This window comes from Motacilla alba, chromosome 1A (genome assembly GCF_015832195.1).
Source record: "Motacilla alba alba isolate MOTALB_02 chromosome 1A, Motacilla_alba_V1.0_pri, whole genome shotgun sequence".
Classification (NCBI taxonomy): Eukaryota; Metazoa; Chordata; class Aves; order Passeriformes; family Motacillidae; genus Motacilla; species Motacilla alba.
In genome coordinates, this window is record NC_052031.1 from 43,951,817 (window position 1) to 43,971,724 (window position 19,908).

General features: G+C 40.2%; 1 protein-coding gene across 2 annotated transcripts in view; it reads right to left on the minus strand.

The window, feature by feature from the left end:
* TMCC3 (transmembrane and coiled-coil domain family 3) overlaps positions 1-19,908 on the minus strand; it is a 131,263-nt gene that overhangs the window by 93,934 nt on the left and 17,421 nt on the right. Inside the window, exon 1 of one of the 2 annotated variants that reach the window (XM_038155776.1) lies at positions 10,758-11,740. The exons of the other annotated variant lie outside the window; for it this stretch is intronic. The gene's annotated coding sequence lies outside the window, so the exon portion shown is untranslated. Of the gene's footprint in view, positions 1-10,757; positions 11,741-19,908 lie in introns of those variants that run through there. 2 annotated transcript variants of the gene reach the window in all.

Sequence of the window (19,908 nt, forward strand, 5' to 3'; positions counted from 1 at the left end):
GTAAAGAACTCAGCAGTCAGCTCAGATAGTTCCATGTTCACTAAAAGATCTGGTGGAATCTTCTTCACTGATCCAAAGGAGCAATAGCAAGCTCCTTCATAGCAAGCTCTGCAGCAGCCAAAAAAGAAATCTAGCTAGAAAAACTGGGAGATACAGTGGTCAGGCTGAGACTAGGTTTTCTCCCTGCTTGAAAAATTCCAACAAGACCACTTTGCATACATACCAGTTAAACCCTAACTGAGGCTATCAAAATACCCCCTAGGTAGGATGGAGTATCTATTGCACACAAGGTCTCTCTAGAATTATGAATGCCTGCTTGTTCCTAGAGGAAACCCAGGATACTTGTCCATCCACCAAGATCATGACAGTGCTTTCTTTCATCTGTTCAACAGAGATCTGTTTTGGCCAGGCAATGGGACAGGACTCCCAGAAAGGCCATGGAACCTCCATCCTTGGAGGTACTCAAAACCCAACACTGGTTTGCCCAAGCCACCTGCTCTAACAAGACCTCCTGCTTTGAGCAGGAGGGGGACACAGAGGCATCAGCTCCTCTGATTCCGTGATTTGTCTCTCCCGCAAAACTAGCAAGCTGAAATTCAACAAGATATTATCATTGTGAAAAATAATGAAGGTAAAGGTTAAAAGACATTATATTTGGTCAGGTTCAGATATAGAAAAAAATCTTAAACTGAAGATTTGGAAGAAAGATGAGAACAGACAAAGCTTTCATTAACTCCTCCTCTGCTGTAATCAGACCAGCCATAGGAAGATTTAAGCAAAATACTTAAAATTTTTAAACTAAATAAAACTTTTAAACAGCAAGAAAAATATTCTGTAGTGTCTTGTGATTAAACTACTAGAGAGCATCCAAAGGAGGGAAATGAAGATGGTGAAGGCCTTGAGGGAAAGTCATATAAGAAGTGGCTGAGGTCACTTGGTCTGCTCAGCCTGAAGAAGAGGAGACTAAAGGGAGACCTCACTGCAGTCTTCAACCTGCTTGAGAAGGGAACAGGAGGGGCTGTTCCAGGAGGAACTGGTCTCTTCTCTGTGGTGATCAGTGACAGGATTCAAGAGAATGGCCTGAAGTTGTCTCAGGTGACGTTTAGGTTGTATCTTAGAAAAAGGTTCACCACCCAGAGGGTGGTTAGGCACTGGCATAGGCTCCCCAGGGAAGTGGTCACAGCCCCAGCCTGAGAGAGCCCAAGAAGCATTTGGACACATGGTGTGACTCTCAGGGATGCTCCTGTGTAGGGCCAGGAGTTGGACTCAATGATCCTTGTGGGTCCCTTCCAACTCAGGATATTCTCTGATTCTGTGTTTAGTGAATTCTTTTATCTCTAGAGCTCAGTTCAGCTCTCTTGAAGTTGCAGTCTATGCATTTATTTTAGAGCAATTTGTATCACAACCTAAATTAGTTGCCTCATCAACCTGTCTTTTAATCTCAGCATTTTGGGTATCACAATTGTAACCAAAAGGAGTCCTTCTCAGCCATTCCACTTCTAGTGAGGTCCCCATGTTTTTTGCAGGACGTTGAGTGACTGCATCAATTCATGCGGTAAATAATTAAATTCAAAGTGCATTTACTTGCTCCCTGTTGCCCAAGTTCATCCAGCTGACTTGTTTTCTTAATCTGTGACACCTAAATATCTATCCTAGACATCCATTATATTCTGTGCAAAGAGAAATTAGGTGTCATTTAAAAGCTTCAAATTCTTTGGAGTGAATTTGGGCTGATGTATCTCAATCTCCCAGTAGTAAAGCTACAGGCAGATCAATGCTTTTGCGTCAGAGACAGGACTCTGCTCTCCAACTCCCACTATTTCGATAAGTAGACTACCACAATTTCCACTGCCATAGTAATTCTCTAAATAAAGGACTGTATATTCAGCAGTGATTATTGAAAGGAAGTTTGACAGAAATTTTCCATCAAAAGTATAGATAGAGAACACAGTGTCTATAAAAATGCTGTGAAAATAGAAATTAAATAGATGATAGTTACTGCCACATAAGAGACAGACTCTGCGTGGGAACCTCCATTCAGCAGAAGATTTTCTGTCTTTGTGAGAGCAACAAATAATGCTGAATGATCAGAGATTGCCTGGCCCTGTTCAACTTGAGCTCACAGGAAACATGGACACAGGAGAGGAAATAGGCTCTCTTTGCAAACACCCAGTAGGTCAGAGTGTTAAGAAAGAACTAATGTGGATTATCAGAGATAGATTGTGCCACTCGTCCTTCCATGACAGGATAAAAGGACTTTCTCTAAGACAGAAGTAGGAGATGCTCTACATCTTAAATGAATAGACAGCTTTTTTCTGTTCTTTCACAGCAGAAAACCAGAACGTCCTTCTCAAAGGTTTGCTGCCAAACAGAAAGGCTGTATTGTGTGATACTCACTTAGGGCTCGACTGATACACTGAGACAGAGAACATGCATTTTCTATGCACAGTACAGACAGCATCTGGAAGGGACTGCAAATACATGAGAGGACAGATTTAGAAGTCTGAATTTACTGAAATGGGTTTGAAATAAGATGGTAATACCGTATGAACATACTGTATGTGCAACATAGTTGCACAAATAAACATGGAAAATGGGTAATGTGGAGATCAGACAAAATCAAAAATACATCTGTGTCATGCTGTTGGTAAAATATGTGACAGATAAACAATGACTCTAAAACAAACTTCACCTTGAAACCTATAGACATTTGTTTAACCTGTAGATATTGATGCTTCTGAAAGAGTACTGCACCAAGTCTGGGCACTACACTTCTCTGAAAACACTACAGCAGGGTGAACAAAAAAGAACCCTGACAATCAAATGTAATGAGAGAAATAATGGGTTGCTGCATTTAGTTTAGGATTTTCATGCTTCAGTTCTCTGCCACTGCTCAGGATTCCTCACCATGTTACAATTTCCACATGATTTCCATTCACATTACTCATCCTGCATCACAGATGGGTCAGATGAGAATTTCCATACTGCAGCATGGGAAATTTTGCTTTATTGAAATCCCAGTTCCTTTAACAACCACACAGCACTGCTCTTGTGGGGAAATGAAAGTTATAAATGGAACAGCCAGCATCAGAACTAGAACTGAGGTGCAGGGCTCAGATCACCCCCTAAAAAAGGAGGCACAGCTAGTTTCCTTCTTGCCTGCCCCCATTATTTCAATGTATAGGCAGAACAAAGGGGAGGCTGTGACCTTCAAGGCATTTGCTCTGTTCCACATGACTTGATTGATAAAGAAAGGACAGAGAGGTGCAGCAGTGGTTCAGTAACATTACAACTTCTACTGTAAAGTGACAGGGAGAAAAAAAAACCGTTAAGAAGGAAAAGGAGAGGCAGAGAGAGAGAGAAAAAAAAAAGCCAGTGGCAGAACAGAGTCCCTGCTAATTGAAGAACTCCTGGCACCTGACAGTCCTGGAGTCTAAATGTGCTCATGGGCAACTCTAGCACCCAAAGGAGCTCCAAGAGAAGTAAAAGCATGTTTTTTCTTTTTATGTTAATATGAACCAAACATACAAAAACCCCCCAAAAATTAAAAGCAACAGATGTCTTGAAGCAGCGTGGAAATTCACAGTGTGGAAATGCTTGTTGGACTTAAGTCAAAAACTTAGAAGATTCATCAAATACCCATAATATTTTCCTGCTGTGTGATACTCCACATATCAATGTTTCAGCTCACTAAGTGCTTAGAAACACTATCTTCACAGGAGATGAGTTGGATTGTTGGTTCAAGAATCTCAGTTCCTCAGGCTGAGGGAAGGCTATAGAAATGTCTAAAGAAGATAAGTTTGTCTCTGACCAGACAGCATAAATGCTATGATGACCAGATATGATGTTATGTCAATGCCAGTAGGAAGTTAAGGCCACTCTGCACTGTCTCAGGAAGTTTTTTAATTTACTGAAGCAGGCAGAGTATGCCCTGCCCACACTGCTCCCTGGGGCTGGCAGCAGCCTCCCTCCTCCTGCTCTGCCATCCCCTCCCTTACATAAGCAAAGGTAACCCAGAGGTCACGGCAATTTCTGCCTGAATACATGTCATACAAGATATCTCCTGGCTCAGGAGCCCTTATCTCTTTGCTTCAGATACTGCTGCCTGATAAGAGAAGCAGAATCATTTTAGCCTTCAGAGTGGACTGTGCTTACAAAGGCATCCCCATCTCCAAGTCCTTAGTTGTCAACAGGCTTGGGCTGGAGGACAAGCACAAGTCATCTCTCCTTCAGTTTGCCATGGAGGCCAAAGAAAAGGGTTTCAATCTTCATCCCAAACCAGCATATTTAACATGGAGTTGTCAGCAGTAAACATCTGATCAACTAGAAAAAATGAATTAATTTCTGATTTTATGGCTACAGGCTGAATATTTGCTCCATAGGGCACAGGAAAAAAGGGGTGACCATAAGGTTTCTCACTCCTTTTCTCCCTAGTTCTCCTCCCCATTAATCAAATCATGTCTAGTTATGCAGCATGTATGGTGTGGTAGCTATTATGACCAAGAATCTCCCTCCATTTTGGATCTTTTCTCTGTCGTGAGAGCCATTCTGCAACTCTCCCTCTCAAAACAGCAAGAGAGCAACCACAGACCAGTCTGTATCTGCATAAGAGATATAGGTTTGGGAAGGAGCGTTTGAAAGACTATAAAACAAGAAAATCAAAGTGCAAAATCTACAGGTGTTGAAAGAAACCAAATAATAACCTGCTGGGAGCACACAGATTCACTGGAATGAGATTATGTGCTGTCAGTTTCCATCAATCCTCTCAACGGATTGCAGCATTTGATACATGCAAGCAAGATTCTCAGGCGATGGCAGATGAATGCAACTCATTTTTTCCATCATTTGAAAGTCATTAGGATGAGAGTTCTGCATGCACCAGAAGCATCAAATTATGCACCCATCACAGGATCAATCCCCATTATCCCCTGGGTTTTTGCAAATGAACACTGCAAATACTTTAAACACTTTAAATACTTTAGTGAAACACTTATAATTTGTTTTCTTGGTTAGCAATGATTTAATTATGCCCATTTTTAAAACACAAGATAAACAAAAGTTCTTTTTCACACACCTAACAAATCAGTACTTTACTCCTCCCTGTTACAATTGCAAAATTATTATGTGACTGTAGAAACAAAAATCCAGTTTTAAAATCATCTCATTCGGTTGCTGTTAAACCTATTAATATTTGCATTACTAAGGATTGCTTGAAACAGGAGGAAAGTACAATTCACAAACAACCAGAAACAGCAGGAAAGGGGGAAAATAAGCAGTACCAAATTTCAAATATTTTTATCCATCTGTACCATATGCAAATCAAGATATGCCTTCACTTAGGCTCCCAGCCTGTGATAGCACTACACAGATTGCTAGATCAAGGCATTCAGAAGCACAGAATGAGCTGAAAAAATGGTATTTTGACTCCATAAAATATTTTACAATATTTTGATTTTTTGACCAAAGACACAAGTATCACCAAGCATGGAACAAACAGGCTCTGTAGGTTTGTCACCTGTCATAATATTTAACATGAAATGTAATATCCTGCTTTAGGCTTGCTAGATTTCTTCACAGAGTAAAACAATTGACACAGGGAGAATAAATCTGGGGAATACATCCCCTCATACAGTATTCCTTAGAGAGATAGCAAAGCCATTCAAGGTGTTGCTATGTACATGAAAATATACAGAACAACAAGCAGAGGAAGCAGAAAAACACTCCACAGTATATAGTTTATGTAAATTGAAACTGAATTCTGTATAGAGAAAATGAGAATAAAATGTAATATTTATTGAGTTCTATTCACTTGGAACATGAAGCTGGAATTGTAATAACAGGTGTTCTCAGATATATGCTTGAATGCCAGGAAATGACTTCTCTACAATATTTATCTACTACAAAGTATATGCTAGCAATTTAGCCCAAAATTAGCATTTCTATGTCTCCAGGCCAGTTTATCTTCTGCTACCATTCTATGTATTGTACATACAACATCTTTCACACAGTATTTAAAAAAAAAAAAAAAAAAAAAAAAGCACCCACCAAACAAACTTTTAATAAAACTTGGTAAAAATAAGTCTTCCTCAACTGCAACATCCCCAGATGTTACTACAGATAACCACCACACATTACCCCACAAGTGGAAAAGGACAGAAGGTAAGCTTAATACTATACTTCTGTATTTCCAAAAGGACCTATTGCCACAAAGGATTAAATTGTTTTCTCTCTGTGAAAAAGTACACAAACACTACTGAAAATGGAACTATATGATCTTAGCTCCTTCCTACCCCATTCTATGCAAGCCACTGCAGAGCAGTGTGCCCCCTCTTTCACAACTGTACACCTTCTCCAAAGTAGCTGGTAAGCAGATAGACTCAAAATATTATTTCTAAAGTTCTTTTTGAACCACTATCATACTGCAGAGCAGTAGCTGTAGTTCCAGTTCCACAAGTTGCTTTAGTCCCTAGTCTCAGCAGATCATTAAAACAAGGGAGGCACTTTATACACTTCATCTTTTTAATAAGTTAGAAGCAATGATTCTATACAAAAAGTCACCCTTGTGGCCCCTTCACAAGCCACATACGCTGTCCTAATAACTTCAAGTAACTAAATTCAGTTGTGTAATTCTGAGCTAATTATTTTTTCCCCCAAGTAGGCAGTCAGGATTTTAATGGAAAATGTGCAGATGTGAATATCCAACTGTGTGCATTCTCTTATGTATATGTTCATGCTCCATAAACCTTCTACCACAATTTGATTTTCACTGGATCATAAATATCTGAAGAAAATTGAACTCAGAGGATTTTCACAGAGTAAACACTTAAAACCTCAGAGCTGGAGTCTACTCCCTGCTGTCATGCAAGCAGTTTCAAGCAGTGAAATACATTCTGGGGCTACTAAACACAGGACTTGTCACCTAGTGGTTGATTTTTCCATCTTCCCAAACAGGTCACAGATATTTGTTTCAGTCAAGGACTGCATATTCTTATCATCTACCAATGACAAAGCCAATTCTTTTTCCTAGTGGGCCAGATACAAATCAAAATTCAAGACAAATGCTCCATAGTGAATCAATTCTCACCAACCAACCACCTCTCTTGAGAGCAGTTAAGCAGCATTTCTGCCATCTGATCTTCCCAGAGGAGTGAGGGACATCTTTAATTCTGCTTTGCATCCCTTTAGAGCAAACTACTGAAATATTCAGGTAACCATGAACCCAAACTTTTGCTCCTACCTCACCTTTTTTCCAGCCAGAGCCGTCTCCCTCAGATAGCTCTAGCAAAGGAAATTTTCACTTTTATGGCCAAATCCTAAACTTCTGTGACAGAATTTACAACTAGCAGAAGCAGCTGTTAATAATCCTGTTATAACCTTGCAACAAATTCAAGCCTGAATCCAATTCTGCAATCATTACTTCTGAACCCACAGAACCCCTTCCTAAGGAGAAAGATCTTTAGAAATATCAGAAAAAGCTGTGTGACTGAGTCATCAGTTTAAGCTTGTTTCATTCCAAAGGGCCTTTTGAGAAGTTCATGTCTGTCCATGTGCTGTCCTAGGGGAAAAATAAATACAGCAATCTCAACAAAAATAACAGAAGAATAAGTTTTTGTATTGATTGCAGAAGAATAGCCAAATTCATTTCAAGGACAGAACTCGGTTGGAAACTAACACAAGAATGTAGTTCCAGTGGAAAGATGTTTTGACCCTGAGAAGAAGTTAAGGCAAAAACAGATACTGCAGATAGGAATCTTACTTTAACCAAGAGTTACTTTCCCACACAGCTGTAAACCAGAATCCTGTAGATGCAATAAACAGCAAAAAGCTCATATACCACCAGACAAACAACAAGAAAAAACCAACCAAATTTTATTCCAAAAGAATATTAAAATGGTATCATCTCTAAAAAATGAAAGGCATATTTGCACTCCAATTTACAATTCTTAAAATCTTGCCTATTTTCCTCTTGTTATCTTGTTTTCAAATTATTATTTTTCCCCAGTCTTCTCAAGAGCTACATTTCTGGGCCTACATGTAGCCAAGCCAAGTCAATCTGAGTACAAAAAACAGCCAACCACTTCAGTCTCTGAAAAACACAGATGAAGTCATCTCTTCAGGAAGGGTGCAGACATTTCTGTACTTCTCACCTCTCTAGTGTTTACACACCTTGGTGTCAGCCTCAGGTAGCTTTCTAGACCTTCATCTGTCATAGTATGTACAAGACACTGTAATAAAGAGCCAATTCTAAGCTTCTCACTTGCAGTCAGCATTGCCAAGTGCAACTGCACATAAAGGGCAGCAGAGCAGATGCTTCAGGCACCCCGCTGAAAAGAAATGAATTTTCAGGAGCCAGGAAAGACAACCCCAAGGTGCAATGGAGTTGAGAAAGAAGCATGAAGAAGCCCTTTGGGGGCTGTGATCAGAGTCCTTTTTGTTTTGAGGTCTATGGGACACCTCACCCCATGAAGCCATAGCAGTTCTTGAAAATTGTTTTGCTACATTGGTGGCTGTGTCTTGAGATAGCTGGGGTGCCAGAGCAACCAATATGCCATGCATGTGAGACAATACATGCTGTTGAGAAAGCAACATGATGATTTCCTCCTCTCCTTTCCCATGGAGTACTGGGCACTGCTCATGGTCTCCACACACACAGGTACAAACATGCCCATTCCTGCTCTGAGATCTTTCCACACAGAGGCAGAAGTCCCCATGCTTGGTGCATCCTTGCTGGTACGTGCAGAACCACACACAGGACTTCAGCTGAGGATATGGAAAAATCTCCTCTATGAGCAAAGGTAAGCAAGTGGGAAAAGTGAGCAATGGATGAGAGGAACAAATGTGACATGACACTGAGATGCTCTGAGATCTCAGACACTGAGATCTGTGTGAGGGCCCCTCAGTGGCATTTAAATCAGCTCTTCCCGGCAGTCAGGGAATATGCAACATTGGGATTCCTGCTGGTCTAATTTAGTGCAGACAGAACAACAGCTTTAGCACCCAATTAAACAAACTTTTCTCCACCATCCACTTTGATCTATTGCCTCTAACAACTGCCCCAGCTGCCCGTGGTTAAAAGCTACCCCATTGCGTGTCCCAGTTTAACTGCGGTACTTGTTAGTATTCATGGCCTGCAGGAAAAAAGTATAAAGGGGCTAAAATGTGGAAACCTTCTGGAGGCTGTGAGAATCAACAGCAAGTAAGAATGGCAGCTGGGATGTAGGTTTTGGCTCAGGACACTCTCCTAACAACACTGATGAGAGCTATAGCATCAGTGACCCCTTCCATATGTACCTATCTGTACCTGCACATACACACCTGTGCAGCCTGATGCTTAAATTTGTGTTCTAGTATCTGATACTGTTTGCCACAAGAGACTTACAGCATATCCTTGGATGGCCATTATTCTACCACAGGCAGATAATCAATAGCATCCCTTCTCATGACTCCTGAGTGCCTATGGGTGCTTTTTCAGCAGCAGATGCAGAATATACATATCCCCACGATGCCCTAGAGAACAGACAGCTAATGGCCAGCTAGATCCAGCTGCATCAGCAATGTCCTGAGGCACGCTGCCACCTGGTTGTAGTTTAGAGAGATGACAGCAAGCACCCTTTACTCCTCCACAGCAACGTTATCTGGCACCCAGAAACGTGTTGCTGTGTTTGTTGTTGCAGAGGAGATGAAGGGTGATGAAGGTGCTGGCTATTTATCAGTAGAATCTGGGAGTTCTTAAATACATGGCAATTCAATTTTTGGATGCACTGAAAAAAAATACTTTCCCCCTTTCAGTCCCTGTGGTACAAATCTACTTACAAACACTATCATTTGATGGGTTCTAGTTTGTTTAGAGCTATACATGCTTGTCTAAAAACAGAAACAATGTTCCACAACAAGCAGGATAACACATCTAGACTGACTAAGCCTAAGGACTTTACCAAAGTCTGGACTGTGTTGCTCTGGGTAAATTCAGTGTGAAGCACTGTCACTCACTACACGTAGACGTGAAAAAAACCCAACCTATAGAAGGCAAAGGAATGAGGAATTCAGTCCTTAAGGTGAATGTGGTCTGTTGACATATCTGCCTATTCATAATAACCTCTGCACATGTCCTGGAGCTTGTGCATACATACAAGTTTAATGGGTTCAGCTTAAAACAGCTAGTTTTAAGAGCTGTATTTTTACCCATATAACCCTGGATCAAAGTGGCTTAAAAGTATACAGCCATATAGCTTTGTCTCCAGTGATACAGAAACATTCCTGTAATTGACACTGCCCTGTATGATCAATCTCTCACAGTAGTCCTCTCCAAGGTACAAGTTGGGTCTTTCTTACTATTTCCTGAGGTATTTGTAGAGTTTATACCAAGAATCTGGGAGCAATTACCAAAAGGCAGACAAAGCAAGAGGGCGAGTTAACTAGGTAAAGAACATGAAATTTAAATCAAACAACCTTCTTTCTGTGCCTCAGGATAGGATTCCAGATGTTTTGTAAGGAAACAAAAGACAAGACAGTAAGACATCAGGAAATACATCTTAGCACTAATGATCTGAAAGCTCTATTCTTGTAAAATGGAATTATACAGTTCAAAAGTAAGGTGTTCAAAAAGGTTTCAGAAAAAAGAAAGACTACAGCTGAATTTTTTTTTAGCTTCAATCATTTAAAATGCTTAGAGAATTTACTTAAGAAGACTATACATTCTATTCAGACCTTTCCTGATATCTTTTATTTTCTGACTGTCAGCAAGAAGAAAATGTTACCTTATATCATACAATCAATTGCTGAGAGACTTGATGGTGCTGTTCATCCCATCCTTTCTTTCCTTCACGTTAATTAGAATTGGAGACTGAAATTGTGTGACTCTCAACACTCAGGAGATATGTAAATTACAAGGGAAAAACAGCTAAGGGCTTGCCTGCATGTGTTGCACACCAGTTAAGGCAACACTCTTTCCTTCCCCTCTGCTATTACAGCGTTTCCACTGCAGCATGTTTGGCCACACTAAGATAGAGAATACCACAAAAGCTATTTATGAACTCTCCTATCAGTGTCCACACAGTGGTAACAACACAAGACTGCTGTAACCAGGAACATTTTGATATGACATTTTTCTAAAGGAAACTTTATTCCCTCCATTTCTGCAGGAAAGGGAGGAGCTGCTCCAAAGCTTCAGGCCTGTGGTTAAAGCACTGATGGAAGACCAGAGCTCTACCTTTGAAGACAAAATATAATTTTAGATGCTCATTTAAAATTAGGTTTAATAGATTCACTTGCATAACAAAGGCAGTAGCTTCTGAAAAGTGCTCACCTAAAGGAAGTGAAACCGCTGACACAATGTGAAGAGCTGAAAACAAAGTCACACAGCTGATACTCATCTCAGGGACATGGTGCATCTTGATTTTCTTAGATGGTTTCTGCCTAATGCTGTCATGCAAAAGCTCTTCACAAACCCAGACATGATTTTCAAAACATCCACCTCTGGCCACTGATACTGAAAGACACTGGGAGACTTTACTTGCCACAAAATTCTCTCAAATTTGTTCCTGTATCAGCTTTTGCTGTTTGAGTGAGAAAATAAGAAGAATAATCACTGTCATAGCACTTGATGGCCTTGGTAAGTGAAAAATTGATCAATATTTTTCTTTTCTTCCACCCCCCATGAGAATTTAAAAAGTGAAAACAAGCATTTTCTAAATTCCTAGCAAAACAAAGAATTCAAAGCATTCTCAACAAAATCATACATTATTGTTTAAAACTTTTATGTTAATTAAAATAAAACAAATTAAGGCGATTAGAAAAGCAATTATATCTTGAATTTTCAGATCAAAAAATCCGACTAATGTTTCATTCATATGGATGTGATAGGGCCACCAAGTCGGCTTTATCTCTTGGAAGAAAATCTGTCCACTTTATATCTCTAAAGATTTGATTAACTTGTTTTATTCCATGAAGGACATAAACTAAGGTAAACTGGTAGCAGATAATAAAAGGCAGCACCAACCCTCAGCAATAACTTGAGCTGATGTGCAGTCCTGGTGTCATGAGGAAGGATGCCAGTCCACTGCAACATCCCCCTTTCCTTCTCTTTCCCCCAGTCTTATGTTTCTATTTGCCCCTTCTTGTGGACTGATAATGTTGCATAAACATAAAACTAGTTCTTGTGCCTGTAAATGGAAATAATATTTCATCTGGTATAAAAAACCACGCTGAGGTACATACTTTCTTTTCTTCCTACATTTTTGTGTTGAATACAGTGCTGTATCTTCAGGGGTTTGAGCTTTTACTTCTAGATCATTTGATATAACAAACCAAATAAACAGTCCACAGATAAATACATTAATGGAAGCTGTCACCTTTGCTATTAAAAAAAGGCTATTTAAGTCGTATAGTCCAGAGAAATAAAATGCTTCAGCTCCACTCAGACACCATTTGGGAAAGAAATATTGGGTTAGAGGCACACAAGTATCATGGTTTTACTTGCCATAGTTGTAGCAACTAGGTTTATTGCTATACAAGGTGCTAACACAGAGTAGAAGAGCCTGTCTGGTTTTCAAATTATTTTGTGCCTTTGATGGAAATTTTTATACAGCTGTTTTCAGAGCTTCCTCTTTCTTGTTCACCAAATCACTCTGAGAAATATCGCAACAGGAACAAGCAAGTCCTTTCAAAACCATGTTAAGAACATCACTGTGAACCACATCTTTAAATAAACTGCTGTCCTCTTCAGAAGGAAATTCTCACTATGAGTTATTCTAATGTGAAAGACAACAAATGGTATTTTGATTTGTATTTCATGGATCTTTCCCAACACTAATGAGGGCAGCCTCCCAGCCCTCCTCCAAGGACAAGGGTTGTTTTTTCTCTTGCTGTGGGGGAAGAGAAACAGTGAAACTACATGAGTGCCTTGTGGGCCACAGAGATAGTTTGGGGTACAGGTGAGCTCAGTTCATGGCACTCCCAGATGGCAAATCCACCTTGTGAACCAAGCCCAGCAATCACTTCTTCCCAGACAGACTGGTCACTGCTGCTGCCCACAGTGAAATTCTTCAGCCAAACAAAAACTGGAGGGGAAGGTACAAATCTTTGACACCTTTTTGCCCTTTTCTAGCTCTTTAACTTCTGAAAATCTTAAACACTAGATTACCAATGGTTAACAAGGAGACATATCAACCCCTTCACTTCAAGCCAGCTGGCAGGTAACTAGCAGCACCCAAACAGGCACTGCACCATCACAACAGGATGACTTCTTATGACTTGCCAATGTTATAAAACAATAGGAACTTGATTCAGCAGGATCCTCCTCTTTCCAGATCATGCAGAAACATCGCGAACTATAGAAAATTAAAATTAAAATTGCTGCCCACCTGTAACTCAAACAATCAAAAGCCCCAGATGTTGAGCTGGCCCTGCTGTCCTGTAGCACAGGAAAAAACATCTGACAATATACACATTGCCAAGTTGTTTACTTCTGAATTATATTGCATCCATACATATCCTAAGCAATCTGTTACTAGATGCTGATTTATTTAATAACTTAATGGACTTTGAATAGTTTCCAGAAAGAATGCTGGACCTCAAGGTTGTGTTGTTATTTTGTTCAAATGAAGCAACAATAGCTGAAAAAAAACTCTCACAAGTCCTCAGCAGAGGTAGGAAAAAAATAATTCTGCATTGTGGCAGATCTTGAAATAAGATCAAAGAGCAACTGTGAAGCATCCTCTTTTGAACTGCGGGAATAGATGAAAATAATCATTTACCCTTATGCTCTTAAAGTGAGATTAGATCTACAGCTTGGAGAGACCAGTTCAGAAACAATCATAATCAACAAATCTTTCACAAGATGTAAACTGTTCAGTATACTATAGATCTTTGACCTGGATGATCTTTGGAGATTTATTCTGTCATACCTTCAGTCCTGTAATTTTGCATCATCAAAGTGAAACTGAAATACCCAGTTTTAGCATTAGCTAAATGTAAACAGATCTTCTATTTCTGCAGTCTGCTTTGCATTAAAATATGCCAAAATATTTTGTGGAGTCCATTAAGTGACATTCTTTTTTTTGCAGGAGAGAAAGGGCAAATGATTCTCAGAAAACTGCAACGGCTCCCCCTGGAAGTCCTGGAAGAGCCCTCAGGATGCGTTGTGGACTGGGGACTGTGGTGACTGCAGACCGCCAGCCCCTCTTTGGGGTATAGAGACAAGACCTGAGGAGTGTGTTTCTTCTGATGAAGCAGACTTGTGGCTGGTGAGACTGCATGCAAAACAAGGTTTGTTATACCTCCCAAAAGCATACTTTGGAGTCTTCTTGGGTCTACACTGGCATTCTCTTGCTGCCTCAGGCAGCTGATGTTCCCTCAAGCACCTCCCTCTCGAACATGGGGGTGGTGGAGTGTGAGAGTGGAGAAGCCCATTGGAAATTAATTTGTCACATGCACTCTGGCACAGGGATGCTCCACGCTGAAGGACCAAGCTGGGCAGTTGGGCAGGCACTGGAGGCACGTGGCAGGCATGGTGGGTGCATGGCACTCTGTGCCCAGGGCTGGTGGTGTCAGCACAAACACCCACACAGCTCAACTTTCTCTGTAACTGGCTGAGCAATGCAGGCTCAGCAGCTGGCAGAGCCTGGGTATGCTCTTCAGTAACTGAGATCTGAGTATCAGACAAAATCCAGGGCCCAGACTTTCACTAAACGTTGGAAGAAACACAGAATTGGGCTCAAAACTCAATGCCTCTTGCTGCTGGTTGAGGAGATATATCTGAACTCCTTAGTCACACAGCCTTGATATGGGAGGTCTCAACATGGATCTGAAGAGACCACAGCTACCATTGTCATAAATACATAATAAAATCCCACTGCTAAATCTAGAGAATGGCACTGCATTTCCCCATAAGAACTTCTGTTTTATTCTGTGCTACTGGATAATATTTTGAAAAAGAATAAAACAAATATTTGCTAATCTTTTCAGTTTCAAGGGCAAAGCTGTACAGTTACAGTTCATTCATGCTCTAGCTCTTCTGAAAAGGGGATGGTTACAGTGGATCTGATTCGTTTCTGGTCTGTCTATAAACACAACACACAGGTTTCTAAGTCTGTGCATCCTTATTGTTGTGTCAAATAAATGTGATTTTCATAAAGTTCAAAAAATCATGAATTTACAAGCTCATGGCAATTTCAAATAAAATCTATATTCACATCTCTGAATATTGTAATTTGTCTTTAAAAACAGCTCTAGCCTATAAAGAAACATGGTGAGCCCAGGTGAGCTACACACTTGGCAAGAACTTGAGGAAGTGTATTTTTTTGAAAGTCAAAAGGTAGCACCTGCCTGAACTGACCACAGTTGATACAGGCATAACTGCCTGCTCCATGTTTCCCAGTATTCCAGCTTCATTTCAAAGCCCCCAAAATCTTAGAAAGCACTCCTGGCCAGCTGAAGGCACTGGTGTCTTCTGGCAGCCTACATGCAGATCTGCACTTTACTTCTTCCTTTAAGCACGTTAAACCTTACATGGATCTACCTGTCTGCCAACTGCAGTGTTCACAGAAAAGTTGATGCAGAGAGCCTGCCTCCTGAAGGCCCTCAAGGAGCCTGCCTTTAAGAACACCATGAACCCTTGTCCCTTGTAAAGGCCTAATCTGAAACCACATTAGACGCAGCAGAACAAGCTACCCTGTTTCACTTCTGTGGGTCTTTGCCTAGGCAAGGTCTTGCTGTAATTATGTACCTACACAGAATGCGTACTCTATCCATCTAGACAAAGTACAATATTGTATTACAGGGTTACATCACTGACTGACTTCGGTATAAAACAGCATCACTTCATCTGAGGGGAGGCAATAACTCTCAGAACAGATAAAGCAGAAGGGCTCATATGTTGTACCTTGCATGGAGATCTTGCTGATATATCCATTTCCAAGTAAATTCATCTAACCATTTAGAAGCAGTGAAGTTAGGATTTAAGTGCAGCTCTAGAGCCCACTGAAGTCATCAGGTACCTCATGGCTTTCTGGAAGCTTTGGATTCAGAGTGCAACAGCTGTTCAAAACCTAAACCTGAGAGAGCGGAATGTACAAGAACAAATGGCACTGATCACAACTGCAGACGCAGAACTTGTGACAGCTTGGTTTACTTGTACTCAGGACATGATAGGCTTGGTTTCTGCAAGGAGATGGGGCTAATGTGTCCCTTGCAGGGAGCCCAGCCCCTAGTAAGATTTCCCTCATAAACAATTATTTTTCTTTTTCTCTTGCAGCACATGTTGGAAGGATGCAACAGAGGAGAAGGCTAAAAGCTCAACTATCCAAAGCTCTCCATCCTAATGCACTCCTGTAGAGCAGAGCAGAGTTTTGAAGAAAGACAAAACCAGGCGATGAGCATTCAAGTGGTAGAATTTACTGCAGAGCCCTGAACAACAAACTGCAAGACAATGCATTATATTATGTTTTAGACCCTATGCCACTTCCACCTCACAGGCTGAGCGCCTCACCCAGATTCACACATTGATCCTGCAGCAGGATCCATACAAGCATGAAGGTTGACATAACATTAATTACCCATGCCCATTAGAGGAACCTCTTTTCCTGCACAGCTTGCAGCATCCATAATAAATAGTATGCCAGGGGATGCACCATGAGGTGTTACTGAAACAAAATGCCCTCACATGAGAAGCACGGATAACACATCATTCTCTGTGCTGAGTGTTTAATCCCTTTGCGCAAATTCTTGCACATCTGTGCACCTTTGAGGTAAAAAGTATGATAAAATCAGCACTATTCTTTTTATGATGCAGATAGAATTTTCCAAAATCTAATCCTCTTTTAAAAATATGAAGACAATACAAAGGCTGTAAATGCATTAAAAAGTAAACAGCATAAAATTAAGTTGAGTTTTTTACTGCTGGTGCACTTAGAAACAGAATAGAGTCTGGGTGTCACAAACTACAATGCTTTGGCAGATGTAAAAAGCCCTAGCAAGAAATTGCATGGTTTTCAATCTCTTCACCTCACACAAAGCTGAGGTGAGGTATTTTCTAATACAGAGAAATAAACCAACACTCACATACATACAGTGAGATCTTGTACACAAGCGTAAGCAAGCCTTCGAGGCTGGCAATCAGATATGCTGGAGGCAAGTTAAGGTCAGCCCATCTTTATATCTGGCCATGAATACCAAGGAGAGGACTGGAAAACTACTGTGTTATTCTTTTACACCTGAGACCATACTTAGATGCCAGGGAATGTTAAAACAAACCAATGTGATAAAAGGCTTCTCTTTCTGATGTAAGAAAAGATAGGAGGAAAGAGAAAAGACAGAAGAAAACCACTAGAACACCCCGTGGAATGTTTGTGCCTTGCCAGCAATATTAGTCTTTCTAGAACTGTAAGCCTTCCTGAACATAGGAGGTTGTACAACCACAGGAAGTCTCTCTCCAGTAGCAAACCAAAACCCGTTTTCTCTACTTGTATTATCCTGAACATTCTAAATGTTTTGCTTCATATAGGAAAACCTGGCATTAAATAATCTGGCAGAATCTTTGAAAAGCTTATTTCTTTGTCTCTCAATTTCAGCAACATAATAATAAAGGTAGGAAATACTTTATAACATAACCTTCTGTCTCCATAAAATATGTTTATAAAAAACAAAAGCCACACCAGTAACTGCTGCCTCAAAATATATAAAACAAATTTACACTCTTAAAAATATAAGTCAAATGAGACTTCAAAACAAAGCTATAATAATTACTCCATAATTACCACACTTCTAATGAGAATATACTAATCTTTGGAAGTCAACTTTTTTTTCCTAAAACTTAAACCTCTTTCTTTCAAAGAACTGGAGAAGTAAAACCATTCCATTCATCTAATAATGCGGTGTGAGAGTGCATAAATGCAAATGTGCTGCTGAGCATGATCAGCAGTATACACCTGAGAGTCACAGAGTCCTGTTTAGCTGAGTAAGGTTTCCTGATTGAGCAGGGAGCTCTGGCATCCAGCCCATGCAATCAGCACACCAGCTTGTCACGGCAGGCTATACATGGTCATGGACATGTTCAGATATTTCAGAAGTTTTCTATGACCTACCATATGTGTCTAAAGTCATCTCAATCTGGACTGAAATTACTTACCAGAAACTGCTCCAAATGCTGTAGTTACTTTATTTCCCAAATATATATAATTTTGGTATCTAGTAGTTTGTGTCACACCAAGAAACCCATAATGCATTGGAGTGTGAATACACTGTTGAAAGTGTTGATGCTGTAGAAAGATTATATCAAGGGCACAGAGAAACACGATTAAGTTCCATGTCATTGAGTTCTCTCATTTTTGTATAACACATACAGTCACTGTTAGATGGAAAAAAAAAAGCTTCATTGCAATAAAAGGGAAATATCAAATAAACAGAAATAATGTCAGAAGCGTAAAGAAATAAGCAGAAGCATAAATCATAGGCAGGTCTGACAAACCAATACCATGTATTAAAGTTGCTATGAATGCCCTGAGGCAGAGCAGCACAGTATTCTCAAGTGTTATGAAAAGAGAAGGTACACTGTAAATTTGTTCCAAAATGTGCTCACCTTCGGCTGGCGTTCAGCATGGTGCTGGCACTGAACCTGTGGCCAGCAAAGCTGTAAGCGTCTGTTCCCAAGAAGAACCTGGCCCAAGTCTGCGAGTTCAGCCATTCAGAAGTAAACGCTGCAGTACTCCTTGAATCATGGAAGGCAGTGATGGGAAGGGTTTCACATGATCTTCCAAGGCGGCTCATCACCTGTGTTTTTGGACTCTTTTCTTCTATCACCATATTTTCAGTTTTCAGGTTTGTCACCTTACATTGGCTGCAATTTCCATACTTTTGACTAGATTTAGTTAGCCTAGCTCCCTATGAAAATCAGATTTCCAGGATCAGTCTGTTTATATGTATGTAATAAACTTCTAATGCTGATCTCAGGCCAATCAGACAGATACTGGAGATATCAAATAAGATTAGCTCAAATATGAGGTGTATTTTGTAAAGCCAGAGTGAAGGATACCAAGGTTTTGATTTTGTTGACCAATTAAGTTAAATGAGGCAGCCTACACGTAGTTGTGGAAATATTTGACACAACAAAGGCTGTAAGAAGGAGTATGGGAACTGTATAGGATACATTGTAAAACCAGAAAATAGTAGTTTAATTTAGTTTTTAAAAGCCTATGAATGAAAAGGCTTGAGACCATAGGAAACTGAGTTTCCACAGCATTCTCTGTAGCCACCAGCCTTGACATACATATCTTTGTGAAGAAGGTAAATTTATAGCAACAGCTATATTTAAGCTGATATTATTGATGTGATTTTCATTACTAAGCTTTATTGTCTTCTATAATAAATGGGATTGCTGCTGGAATTTGAGGGAATTTAACAGCCATGCTGGGCTGGCCATCTCTGCACAATGCTCAAAAAAGATGCTGCATAGTGTCTCTGTGCCTAAAAGAAAGAAGAACAGTCTATATATGTATAAACTAGTCCAACAGAGAGAGTCAAAACTTTATTAATGGCTCCTGGTTGATTTTAACCCCATTGCAATCAGTGGTGGGCTAACACTGGGGGTGGTGGTGGTGATGGTTCTGTGAACTGCACTGAGCAGCAGAGCGTAACAGCTGAACACCAGTCCCAGCTGCTTCCAACACATCCATCCCTGGGTCACTTCTCATTCCAGCTCAAATAGTAATTTCCACAAGAAATGGACTTCTCTGCTTTCAGCAGGGCAGCAAAGAAACCCATATTTCTTAATACCACTTTGGGGAATTCTGCATTGATGTTATTGGAAGAAACTGCTAGTTTTATACCTAAAATTTAATTAAAGTATCTCCAGGATTTTTTCTCCTGTAATTTACTGACATTTCTCTCACAGGCTAACCAAAATTATTTGCAAAC